The sequence below is a fragment of the Saccopteryx leptura genome, chromosome 4 (assembly GCF_036850995.1).
Source record: "Saccopteryx leptura isolate mSacLep1 chromosome 4, mSacLep1_pri_phased_curated, whole genome shotgun sequence".
NCBI classification, from domain to species: domain Eukaryota; kingdom Metazoa; phylum Chordata; class Mammalia; order Chiroptera; family Emballonuridae; genus Saccopteryx; species Saccopteryx leptura.
In genome coordinates, this window is record NC_089506.1 from 78,075,336 (window position 1) to 78,089,496 (window position 14,161).

Sequence of the window (14,161 nt, forward strand, 5' to 3'; positions counted from 1 at the left end):
CCTGCTCTTTCCTGCAATTTATCAATTCTGCCTGTTAGAGCTCCTATCTTCTGAATGGAGATTATAAGGAGAGAATAATACTGAGAGCTAATGTCAACAGATGTGGATTGCTGAGCCATATCTCAATTCCTTTGCTTGTCAAGGCCTAAGTTATTTTATATTGGTAAGTGTATTGATAAAAATATATATCTCATGTAGTTGTTTAGATTACTTCCTTTACCTTGATCTTTTTCTTTCTAAATGTGATGCATGGTTTAGAGAATATAAAGATTGTTTTGGTGGCAGGATACAACACTATTATGACACTTGGATAGATGAAAGGCAACACATTTTACTTATAGCTGCAAATGAGAGAAGACTGCCACGCAGGGCCACACAGGGAGTGGCACCAGGAACAGGGTAACAGCCACCTGGAACCTCAGGGTTGTTTCTGTGTGCCACGGGGGGTGGAGTCAGTTAGCTCTTCCACTCCCTGTGGATTGGCTCACGTGGATATTGGAGTTCTCCTTAGAAGTTTGGTATCTGGCCATGGGACAATTAAGGTGATTAGTGGCCTTGGCGTGTAAGAGTCCCATAATAAAGTGGTTGGGGTGAACTTAACTCCTCAAGAAGGGGAACTGAACGACCCCCAGTTAGGGCCTCCAAATTGGGTCAAGACAGCACTAAAAACAAAACAAAACTATGTTATTACCACCTTACATTATAGTGCAGTTCTCATGTACAATTATAACACTTTCTATCTCAGGCCAAGGTATGAATTCTCCTGCCTGCTGGTTAATTGTCCTTTGGGCATATTTTTTTTGGTATATGCCTTGTATGGTAATTCTAGTATACTCATTCTCATGGGTTTGGCTTTTCTGGTTTGACCCACTCAAAACAGAGTCTCTTGTATTTCCAGGATAAGTGGTAAATAATCAGGTGCTAAGTTGTGGGGTTGAGCAGTGATAGTTGAGCAGATCACTAGACACTGTAAGACAAAAACAGGGCCTTCGAGGAGCTTATACGCTTCAACAGCAGAGAATAGTAGTTAGTCAAATTGCACAAATGCAAAAAGACATCCTATTGTTATGCCCTAGCCTAAGACTATTCCTTGACATGTAGTCTAAAAACTGTCTGTTCCTCACTCTCTCTCTTTTCTGTGTGTCTTTTCTGCTAGATCCTTTGCTTATCTCTTTTCTGTAATTATTAAGCTCCTATTTTTTTCTCCTCACAACTTCTTTTTTCCCTGCCTTTAGTATTTTCTTAGCACTGTGTTTAGATAGTAAGTTTAGTATTAATTTTAAAAGCAGGCAAGTTAAAGATCTTAAATTTCTTTCAAAGAAATCTTAAATTGAGTTACTTGCTAGACTTTTTTTTCTGTCCATTGAACTTTGATTTAAAAAATGCTTTATTATCTCTTACTAACATTATTTGAGGTTTAATTTCCAGAGATTCTATCTTTTATTTTCAATTAATTATGTCTATTAGACCCAATCATAGACACATAGACATACAGAGAAATCCCAGGAATATTAAACTAAATTTTTAATTTTTCTGGGCATTAAGCCCATCTTGATTTAACTTTTTAAAAATTCTCATTGTGAAAAAAAAAATTCTCATTGTGTCCTAGATCTTGTTTTAAAATAGGCAATTTATAATTACTAATTAGCCAGAATAAGAGTATAAGGAAGACGATTAATTGATGAAAGCCTTAGTTTTTTTCCAAACGAAGATTGAAATCATAGCAACAGATAGATTCATGTGGTGTAAACACTTTCCTATATGGTAAAAGCTTGTTTCCCCTCCAGTAGTCCAGATCCCATTCATTATTACAAATGAATTAACCCTGTCAGAAAACTCAATCATCTTATTAGCGGTACCAAGTTTTATCTCACTTTGTTTTCTGCTGATCTTTTTTTCTTGAGCAGTGAATTAGTCCTAACAGACTTACATTTAATTCATGCTGTTTAGTTTTTATTATCAAAGTGTTCTTATAAAATCAGACATGTTTTAAAGGAGAAAATGGATACTCCACAAATATCTTTACTCAAGATATAGAAAGTAGCTCCTGAAAGGTAAGAGAACGTATTTATCTAAAAACAACCCCTCGAGCCTTGCTTAGTTTTAGGCTGAAAATTAAAAAAACTTTTATGATGATTTTAAGAGTATATACAGTGAGGTGCTGGTAAAAGTTGTTTTTTTTAAAGCCCTGATTTTTAAAGTATCCTGATTTTTGTGTTGCAAATAGTCCCACCATGCTTAATTTCAAGCTACCAATGTAAAATCACTAAATAGAGAGTTCAAAAGAGATGTGTAGTGGTACATCATTACCTACTATTTCCACATACAGATGTAATAGACAGTCTCAAGAGAACGGATAATAGTAAACTCTAGTGACATTATAAGAAAGTGATGTGTTTTAAATTATTTACCACTTTGTTTTAAATACAATTTATCTAATTGAGTGTATGTAATTTAATTTTTCATAATGGCAATGTTTAACAACTAGTCACAAAATTCCTGAAATATTAACAATCTGCTCTGTGAGTCAGCCTCGGCACACTGTTGAAATGGGATTAAAATATTTAAATGGTTGCAGATACAGAAATGATGTATTTGTAAATTTGAGTTTTAGTTCTACTTAAATGTTTACAGAACATTTTTAGAGATATTAACAAAGACAGAGAAGAAATAGATATAAGAAACAAAAAAATAAAATTTTAAAGAAAAAAATGGAAGACATCTAAGAAGGTAAAGACACATTCAAGAATCATAAGATTGCAAGAGAATCTCTAGCTATTTTCTTGGACTTTAGTTCATCTGTAATTCATGGACATATTGATAAATTCTGAGAAATGATGAGGTATATTTCTCAACTTATGTTGTGTTAACAAAAGGTTCCATAATTTGAATGGCTTAGAACTTCAAAATTTAATTTCTGACTCATGTAACATGTTCATGGTGGGCTGGCTCTGCTCTGTGCCATCTGTATTTCAGGACCTGGGCAGATAGATGCAGCAGCATTTATCTGGGACATTGCCTGTCTCATGGCAGAAGGAAAAGAGAGATGGCTGAATCATGTGGTAGTTCCTAAAATGACAAATATAGCAGCTGCTCATATTTCATTGACCAAAGTAATCTACACAGCCATGCCTGAGTTCAACAGGGTGAGGATGTATAATCTTCCTTCAAGGAGGAATGCCATAGGGAAGGAGGAACAGAAAATATTTTGTACACAATAATCTCCCACATGGAGAAAGGCAGAGGTTTCTAACAATGATTAATCACTGTAGCAGAGAATGCTGAGGTTTACCATTTTCGTTCTCTTCTTTTTCCTGATTATACAGCTAGACATTTATTGGCCTCTCTTAAAAGTAGAATTGGACACATGACTGAGTTAGGGCCAAGGCTAGACTTGTTTGACTAGAATTGTCACTTCTTCTTACCTTTCATTGGCCAAAGTAAGTTTATGTCCTTGCTTGAGTTCAACAGAGTAAAGATATACAGTCCTACTCCAAGGATGCCAAAGGCTAAAGCATCCTAGGGTGGGGCAGGAACATTTTGAATAATAATAGAGTCCACACCATGAAAAATGAAAAGGGTGCCAAAAAGATCCCATAGCAGAGGCTGCTAGTGTTCATCTTACAGTCTCACATGTGATAGTCTTTCTCTTTCCTTATCTGCCAACTGACTGGAAAGGGCACCCAGGACCAGGTGGAGTGTGGAGACTCAAGATAGAAGGTGTCTGAGGCTTTGAAGGATGAGATTGAACAGAATCCTCTCCTCCACATTGTACTGGGCACAGGAGTGGGAAATAAACTTCTGAAGCCACTGAAATTTTAGGTGGTTTTCTTATTGTCATCACAGCAGATCTTAGTTGAGTTTGACAAATACAGAAAATTGCTCCAGAAAATGTCAATAAATATGCTTTACCATAAACAAAGTTTTTTGTTTTTTTTTAAATTGTGGTGGGTTGAAAAATTACTGCCTCCCCACCCAAGGATATTTATGCCTTAACCCCTGGAAGCTGTGAATATTATCTCATATTAAAACAATGTCTTTGCAGATGTAATTAGGTTAAGGATGTTGAGATGATCCTGGATAATAAGGGTGGGTCTTAAATGTAATCACATATATTCTTATACAAAGGAGGAAGAGGGCGATTTGAATACAGAGACAAAGAAGATAATATGATATGAAGATAGATGCTGAAATTGGAGTGATGTGGCCACAAGCTTTGGATTGCTAGCAGACACTAGAATCTGGAAGAAGCAAGGGTGGGTTTCTTTCCTAGAGCCTTTGGAAGGAGCACAGCCCTGTGGACATTTTGATTTGAACTCCATGATACTGATTTAGGACTTGGTCTCTAGAACTGCAAGAAAGTAAGTTTCCATTGTTTTAAGCAGCCAAGTGTGCGGTAACTTGTTGCAGCAGCCACAGGAAACTAAGACAGACACCAAGATTAAGTGATGACAGGAAACCAGGTGTCAATGCTCTCAACAAAGGTGTGTCCAAAGGAAAACAACCAGGACGATGTTACATATAAAGGCAGGCAAAAAGATGAACAATTACCTCTTCAAAAACTTTAGTCTCCCCATTTTGCATGTATCTAGAAACCTGAGACCTCAAGATATTATCAGACTAGTTCCCAATTTCGAGAAGACAAAACATATTCAGACCATTGCAGACCATCTGGAGTGGTCTCTGACAACAGGGTATTTGAATTGAGATCTGAGTGATGAGAAATCCATGCCAACATTTAGGAGAATAGTGTCCTAGGCAGGGGAAACATGTTTAAACACCTTGAGAAAGGATGCTATCAAGGTAGATGGTTGACTTAGCTAACTGAGGTGTTCTAGTATTGTATGGTACTTTTGGAGGTGTGCTGTGGGGATGTGTTGAATTGGTAGTAAAGTCAGAAGGAGGCCAAGTTTCACTCTCAGGTATTTGCCTCTCCTCCTGATCTTCCTCATTACCTTCATTTAGTCACTTCCCCAGTATTTCTGACTTTCTCATTACAATAATGAAGCCTTATAATCTCTCCCTTAAAACATAGCTCTCTCTAAGGAACAACTTCTGTATTTCCACTGATGACATTGCTTCTTGTTCCAGGAGTTAACAGAATCAGTGCAAAAACATAAAAAAAACTCAAATAGAACTTCTCTAAATGGTATTGGTATAGTACCCGCCTTCATATCTATGTCCATTTGCCCTGTTTTCTTTATTGTTGCAACGAATGGTCTCTCCATTCTTCTGGAAAATGCTACCACTTTTTTTCCTACTGTCTCCTACTCCACACGTTGACGCAGCAATTCTCCCTTTCTCTTCTGCAGCAAGTGCTTCCCCTGTCCTCCTGGACTACTTCCTTCAGTATAGGAAAGAGCTGAAATTTTCTCTTACTGTATTAGCTTTTTTTAGCTTGTGCGAGAGAGAGACAGGAATGGAAAGAGAGAGGGGCATCAACTCGTAATTGTGACTTTTTTTTGTTGATTGATTGCTTCTCATACATGCCTTGACTGGGGGGCTCCAGCTAAGCCAGTGACTTCTTGCTCAAACCAGTGACCACGTGCTCCAGTCTGATGAACCCGCACTCAAGCAAGTGATCTTGGGATTTTGAACCTAGGACCTCAGTGTCCCAGCTTGACACTCTATCCACTGTGCTACCACTTGTCAGGTTAGTTCTTTGTTTTCAAGGTACTTCTTGTGCCTCTAAAGCCCTCTACTACAAAATTCATTAAAGTATGGTCTGTATTTTCTGTCTCCTTTCCCTTTTTGTTTTCATTTTCCCTTGAACTCCTTTAAGCTGCCTCCCCATCCCTGGCCTTCCCCACACACTGACCCTACTCTTCCTGTGGTCACTAGTGCGGCTCAATTCCATAGTCAGTTTTTTAGTTCTCCTTTTACTTGACTTATCATCAGCATTTATCTTAGTTGAAATACTTTCTTCACTTTTTTTCAGGACTCTGCATGCTCCTGGTTTCCTCTGTCCTCCCTGACTTAATCTCTTAGCTCTGAGATTACCCAGGAGTTAGACTTTGGACTTCATATTTTCTCTTTTTACATTTTCATCCTTGAAATTCCCTTATACACAAGTACATGGCTTCAAATATCATTGACATGCAGACAATTCCCAAATATATTTTTAAACCAGATCTCTTCATTGAAGTCAAACTGCTTTTGCAACATCTATACCTAGTCATCTAATAAGATTCGCAAACTTGACTTTTTTTCAGAACCAAACTCCTGATTTCCCCCTATAGCTGGCTCTCCCTCCTCCTGAATGAAGTCATGCTCAGCTGCTCTTCATGCTCTTCATGCTCTTCCTTTAGTCACTTTAATTCTGCCACACCAGCCTCCCTGCTACGAATCAAATATTCTACCATAGGCCTGCCTGAGGCCTTTACTATTCCAACAGGGATGTTCTTCCTCAGATGAGGGTGTGGATCATATCACCTCTCTCAGGACATTATTTAAATGCTACATTCTCAGTGAGACCTTTTTAGACTGCTTTGTTTAAAATTTCTACCACATAGAAGCCATCATATGAACACTAGCTACTCTCCTCCTTATCTTTTCATGTGTAGCACTCATCATCATCTACCATAATATATATTTTATTCATTTATTCAATTATCTTCTCTCATTGCAATGTAAGTTCCACAAGGAAGGCGCTTGTTTACCATTGTGTACTGTTATATCATTGGTACTTAGAATAGTGTCTGCGACATGGTACAGCTCAATAAGTATTGACTGAATGAATGAATATAGTGTATAATTTGGAATAAAGGCCTCAAGTGGTGATTCTAGCATAAAACACTGTCCCCTTCAACTTTCTGCACCCCCATCCATCTCCTCCTCATTCTTATGAAAAAACATCAAATCCACTTTCAGAAAATCAAAGTTGAATCCTGCTCTTTTGTTTACTCTTAGCCCATTCTTGAGCATAGTTCTTTTGCCTCTTTTTCTTCATTTGTGTATTAGGGATATTAGGTAATATAATGCCAAGCTCACATGATTGTTCTGACAATTACATGATGGGGTTATCTACCTTACAAATACAAGGTATTGTAATTAGAAATCACAATTCACACTTAAAAATGTCTTGTTTGCTTTAGCTGGGTAGCTCAGTTGTTAGAGCACCATACTGATACATCAAGGTTGAAGTTTGACCCCTAGTCAGGCCAATACAAGACTCAAACAATGAATGCATAAATGGGTGGAACAACAAATTGATGTTTGTCTCTCTCCCCCCTTCCTCTCCCTCTAAAACCAGTAAGAACATATTTTGGAAAGTCTTGTTTTGAGAATGTATTTCTACCTAGCTTTTTTTCTTTTAAGTATTTAATATTAAATATTTTTTTGTTAAAAAGAAACACAGTGATGAGTAATATGTATAATATTGTATAGACTGCTTTCATAGTATCACTTGTTCAAGATCATAAGTTTTTTTTTTTTAATTAAATTTATTAAGGTGACACTAGTTAACCTAATCATACAGGTTTCAGGTTCCCAGGTCCATAACACATCTCTGTACATCGCACTGTCTGTTTACCGCATGCCTAATCAAATCTTTTCCATCACCACTTATCCCACCCATACCCTCCTTCCTCTCCCTTCTCCCCTGCAATCATCACACTGTTTTCCAAGTAGATCACGTATTTTCACTGGTGAATATAATGAGCAAACTGTTTTGAGTACATGGTACTTCAGGGGGTACTGGAGAGGATCGGGCAGAGGTGAGAAAGTCTGCATAGAGGAGGATTCACTCTGTGGTGAGCAAGACAGCAATATTTTAACAAAGTGATAAGAATGGAGTTATTCAAAACAGAAGAAGCATAAAAAAAAACAGAGATAATAATCCAACTGGTTACTTGTTCTATTCATAAAAGTCTGCTATTTTCTCATCCTTGAAATAATTGCTAATAGATTTATATAGAAAAAGAAAATAATGATGTGCAGTAATCATTTGTTATTTTGATTTTCTTTCTTATTTACAGTGCTCAGGATTTTTTTCTGGGAATTAGCCCATCCTCTGTGGGAATTACTCCCTTTCCTAGTATGGAGTGTGGTGGCATCATCAGAGTATCATGTCCTCAACTGACTAAACAGGTAGGATGGAAGGAGGGGCTCCCTGAAAGTTCAGCCAGATACTTCCTCTTTTCAGGCTGAAACAAGCAAGGGCAGTCACCTAAGAAAGACAGAGCCAGGACAAGTAGGGACCGGGAACCTTGTGCTGAGTGAAGTAAGCAAGCAGATATGGTTGGAGTGACATAATTCCCATGATGCTGGACGGGAGAGAACATGTGTGAGCCGAGCATCCAGACCTCCAGAGGAGCCCCAGCCTCACCTTCTTTCTGTGAGCTGCCATATATTCTTCTACTGAATTCCTCTCTTTTAATATCTTAAGTTACTCAACCTTGTTCTTTATGGCTTATAAACAAATCAATTAGGGTACAACTAGACCAAAAGAGAAGAGGTAATCACTATAGATGACTCAACAGTCCTAACTTCTTTGAACTCAGTCACGGGTCATCCTCAACTCACTCTAAGATATTTTTCTCTTCCAGCATTATGCAGCTGATGGTTTCATGTCACCCACACACGAGTCCTACTTTACATCTTCTTGAGGCAATGCTGTAGAAGAATGTTCATTATAAATAGTGTAAAAGGGAAGTATGTTTTGTGGATGACATTTTCCCAGAAAAGAAAGAAATGACATGGAATAGTTACAATTTCTCTCTGCCCTATCTCTCCACCAATTGTAAATTAATTAATCTAAATACAGAGATAGTACTGGAAATATGGCTCTGTTACTATAAAGAAAAATAAGATCTATTGTAGAACAAATAAGCTAATAATAGTATATAAATGATGCTTTCCTATGCCTGTTCTCTAATCTACTTTCTGTTCTCTCCTCTTTGTCCACTCAGAATCCCATCTTTATCACATAGAATGTGTTATTAGCTTTAAGTATTAATGTTCTAGTAAAAATGGCTTCAACATTAAAATGAGAACATACAAGATTAGCTTATGAACATACCTATTATTCCTGAATTTAGCTAAATGAAAATAAAACAATAAAAGAGGTGTAACCCCATAAAACAAAGAAAATGTATATAATACAACAGTAGGAGAGACTAAAATTTAAAGACTGAAGAGCTATAGATAAATATTAATTGTGATTTTAAATGAGAGAAACTAGCAAATGCAAATTCATTTTCCTTAAGGAATCCTGAATAGACTCAAAGTGAGAGGCACCATATACTCCTGCAGCTGGAGTGGGAGGAATGGAGAGCGTTTTGAAAGAGTGTTGGTTAAACTCTCCAGATCCTCACTAGCGTGGCTAGCCTAGATTTTTATACACAGTAGACAGTTGACAAATATTTTTTATTAATTGACATGACACAACCTGGTAGTAAGTTTTAACTGATTTGAAAGATAAAGGGCTCTTTGTAAATCAAAGAGCATACTTGGTGGAAGGTGCATTGGGATTTATGGATTATATATGGCTGAGATGTGCTTGTGGGAGAGATGGAAAAGAAGGACCATAAGGGGCAAAGCTGTGTGATAAATACATGGGACTCATTTTCCTATTCTCTTTACTTTATCACATATTTAAATCAATAGTAAAAAGAAAAAAAAGTAAGTCTTTAAAGGAAAGCTCAGAAGCTGGCAAAATCTTCTTATTCTTTTGCCTCTTCTTCTTGAGACCAAGCTGGGTTTGGGCCTGAAATGAGTAGCCACTTAATAGAATAGCTAGTTCATTCTGTCTGGTATTATGCTTTTCAATGAATCAATATTTCTACTGCATTGTTTGAGGTTGTGCTTAATATATCTCACAAGTGGTTTAACACAGAGGTACTTGTGGCTAAATCTGAGTAGAGGGTGGTTACTGAATGATTGAAAGAACAATTGAAATAATGTGAGTCTAGGAACAGGGGGGAAGAGAACAAAAAAGCGATATATTTTAATTAAAGTCCATATGAAGATTACAAATTATCTTTGGATATTGTCTGTTCATTCTGAATTGTGAATGGGCTTTCACATCTTAAGATATACAAATGTTATTCACCATTATACACCTGACTCTTTAGAAAACTGAAATCAGATCTTGACAAATCGAATCACATTTAACAAAAAGCATCGGCATTTCAGGATTAGGATAAGAATTTTGCTTCTTTAGAAAAATTTTAGAAAAGGTAAACAAAAATAAAGGTGGTAATGAGAAAGATAGGCATCAAGTAAGAGATGAAAGATGAATGGAAGTCAGATGCTGGAAAAGGGAGGGAAGTGACATATTTTCCTTTCAAGTCTGTGCCTAGCTCTTATTTGAGTAAAGTAATTTGATTCATGCTTATACTCTGTGTCTGATTTATTACTGATTTCATCATGAGTGCCCAGCACCACTGGCTCCTGCCCATTTGTCTCCAAGGTAGTGAAACCACCATCCACACAATGATTGTACCAGTTGACCCTGTTAGCACTTTTAACTCTCAACTTAAACGTCTCCTTTTGCTAGTTATTTTTAGATTTATTGTTGTATGGGATGTGTATGTTGTATAGCAATATGATACCTATGGAATGTTCTTCGCTGTGTAAATCAATCACCATAATAGCATCTCTGGGTGAAACCAGGGGCAGAAAGAACAGGATGAAATGGGACAGAGAATAGAATAGAGAATATGGGCAACAACGAGTGACAGAAAGGGGTGAAAACATGGCTGGGAAAGGTGCTTAAGGATTAAAAAAGAGAGTAAAGATTGAGATAAAAGAGTGAAGCAATGACTTCCTCATGAGAAAGCAAATAAAAAAAACAACAAAGATTTAAACAAGAATAGAGGCAAAAGCAAAATTAAGAGAAAAAGTTATTCTAAAGGTTAAGAAGCACCTGAAAACAAATTCAGTTAGTGCATTTTTATATAACTATACATGGGCTTTAAAATAATAGAACATTAAATCTTATTCAGAGGGTAATAGGAATGCATCTTAATAAAGAAGCAGTTTATGACATCCTAAAGATAGGCACAGAACACCATAGAATAATTAGTTTGGTGTGGTAGTCTCTTGGTTCTCCAGGGGCTGGTGAAAATTTGTTAAATATGAGAAAAATAGAATAGAAATCAAATGCCTTTGTAAAGAAATAGAAAACGAATAGACTTCAAGGCTTTGGTCAGTGTAAATAAAATGCAAACATAATCCTCAAACTAAAGGCTTGATAAAAAATAGTGCTGTCCTGAGTTTTCACTATCAACTTGTTAAACATTGGACCACACTATTTTTTTTCTCATTGTTTATGAGTTATGGCAAAACATCTTGAGGTCCTTGGTACCTATTTGAGTATTTAGTATTTGCTTAAGGCATCCCTTATCTCTATTATATCTCCTATTGGGTTAGCAGAGGAAATAATTTTTAACCCACCACCAGTACCTTGTCATGGAGTATTCCATGCAGTGATACACTGCCAAGGCCCTTCTGATGAATTATTTTAACTCTTCAGAATAACCTGAATTAAAAAGACCTGTAATTAAAGGTTAGCCTTAATTATGGAATAATCTTTGCTTTGTCACTTTCTTCTTGAGAAAGTCAACAGTTCTAAGTGTGTTTGGCTATCAAACTTTCATGCTTAGTTTTGAGCAGAATTACAGTAATTGTTTTAGAATTTTTAATTGGATGAATAATAATTGAGGTGAAGGCTTTTAGCTAATTTTCTTAAGAGTTGACTTGCTATTAAATAAGCATGAAGGATACTTTATGTTTCTATTATATTCATATTAATAATTTTACCACTTAAATTTTAAACAGGCTTCAAGAGCAAAAAAATGTAATATCTTTACATGAAATTAAAAACAGTTTATTATTTTTCCTTGTCACTAACTTTATTTATTTAAAATGTATGCTTTACTAATCTCCAAATGAATTAATTTGTTTTAAATTCATATTTAAAAACAAGGACTATTACTGATGTATTTAAAGCTATAGATGTGTGACAGATAACAGATAAAATAACTATGCTGATCCACATTAAAATGTCAAACAGTACTGATAAGACATTGATCTAAGAATGTTTAAATTGATTTTTGCTTATGTTTGTCTTTTTTCCTTCCCAATAACATAATCCCCTATAGAAAACAGATGATATAGAATTGAAACTATATGCTAATGTTGGCAGATTTTCTTTAACCAAAGGTATAATTCTAAGTTACGTTTAAACATAATTATTGCTCACTTGAAACAGCAAGTGATTTCTAACAACCAAAGTTATTCATAAAATTGATCTGTGTTTGTACTGAAGTGAGATTTTATTGAAACCCTATTGTGGAAGGATTATATTGGTTGAAATACAAATTACAAAAATGAGCCTTGACTTTTTCAAACTTTAGTTGTATTAAACAACTTCCTGTAAGACAAGTTTCAGCAGATCAGCATAAAATTTTCTTAATTTCATTACAGCCTCTAAATTAAAATTAATGAGTCTGACACCCACAATTAACAATGAAAAATGCAGATTGTTATAATTACTTAAGCAATAACATTGCTTTACATAGAAGACTTAAGGTGCTCCACAAATTATTTACAAGTGTTACATAAAACACAAAAAATGACAATTTCAATTTATTTTGTCAATGCAAAAAACCAAAATCCTTACTAAAACCTTTCTCGTTTGGGAATCTCTCGCCATGCATAATTAAGCAAATTTGATTGCAATTAAGCCTGGCTTCTACAGTAGAGTTTTAATTAATGCAAATCTGGCATCTACATCTATAAGATTAATTTTAGTGAATTAAAAGAAAACAACAAAGCACATTTGAAAGTGCAGTTGTATTGTTGAAAGGACAGAATTTAAAAGCTGTTTATTTTTCTGCCTTCCATGTGTATAGCCTTTGACTTGGACTTTAAAGAGTGGATATTTAATTTAGATTTGTTGTTTTGTTTTTAGATGCCTTATTAAACAAGATCATCAAAATTACACAAAGCCACTTCAGAAAGGTATCTTAAAAATTAAATACATGTTAGGAGCAAGGGCTACTCATATTATATACAGCTATATATGTTTGTACATATAAATGTGTAGATGTACACACATGCTCATACACTTATAATCTCTGTTGTCTTGGAAGAATTAGATGTCAAACTCATCAACAAATGTGTACATATTTTATTTTACATTAAAAATATGTTTAGTATTTACATCTCAAACTTAGAAATACTGATTCAGTATTAATGTTGAGGACATATTCTTTTTAATAAAAGCACTTAAGGTGTAATGTCAGCTAAAGTACAGAAATAACATATATCATATATATGTATATATTGTTAATTTACTTTATTTAATTTCATTTTATTTACAATAGAAATTTCCTCACTACTCCTGTTCTATTTAACAGAAATATAGTTATTTTGAACCTAATTAAATGATTAGGAATCATGAAGGAATGCATGGCATGATTTAGAAACAAACTTAAAGATTCTGTATTTTTAAATTTCTAATATTTATCCGAAGTTTTCTGCTTCTGTTTCATAGAATGAATTGATGAAGTGGCTCATAAAAGGCAGAGTTTCTACCTCCAGTTTGGCGGAGCCCTAATACCACGGATGGCAGGCGAAGCGGGACAGAGCAGGCCTGTCAAGGGGCTGGTGGACCACTCATTTTACAAGCCACAGCAAAGAGCCTCTGCAAACATATAAAAGCGTCAAAGCTGAGAAGTAGGTTACTAGCATTGGAAAATGTTGAAGTGGCGTATCATTTTTTCTATTTTCTTACTCCCATGTCTCTATTCTTGTGGGAGGCAAAGTTTTAAGATTGAGGACATTCATAATGTTTCTGATGTTTGGGGCTAGTGTTGGGGGGCTCAGAGGCAAGAGGCTGTGATAGCAACCTAAGGCCGTGGAACAGAGAGAGAAACTGAGCTGCGTTGAGGGCTTTCTACAGGTCGCACTTAGCAGAGTCCTTGCCCTTGCTGAGACAGAGCTACCTACCAGGGAGCTCCCAACCTGGGAAACACACAAAGGTGCCCCTGAGGAAGACAGTCAGGTTTGCTCATTTGCAAGTCTGGAGAGTGTTGGTTCTAAAAACTGTCCAGTCCCTGAAAAACCCATTGTCTCTTTGCGATGACACCAGTCAAGTAAAGACTGTTGCTACCTACTACCTGCTCTGCCTCCCCCACTAACCTGGAGAATCCTG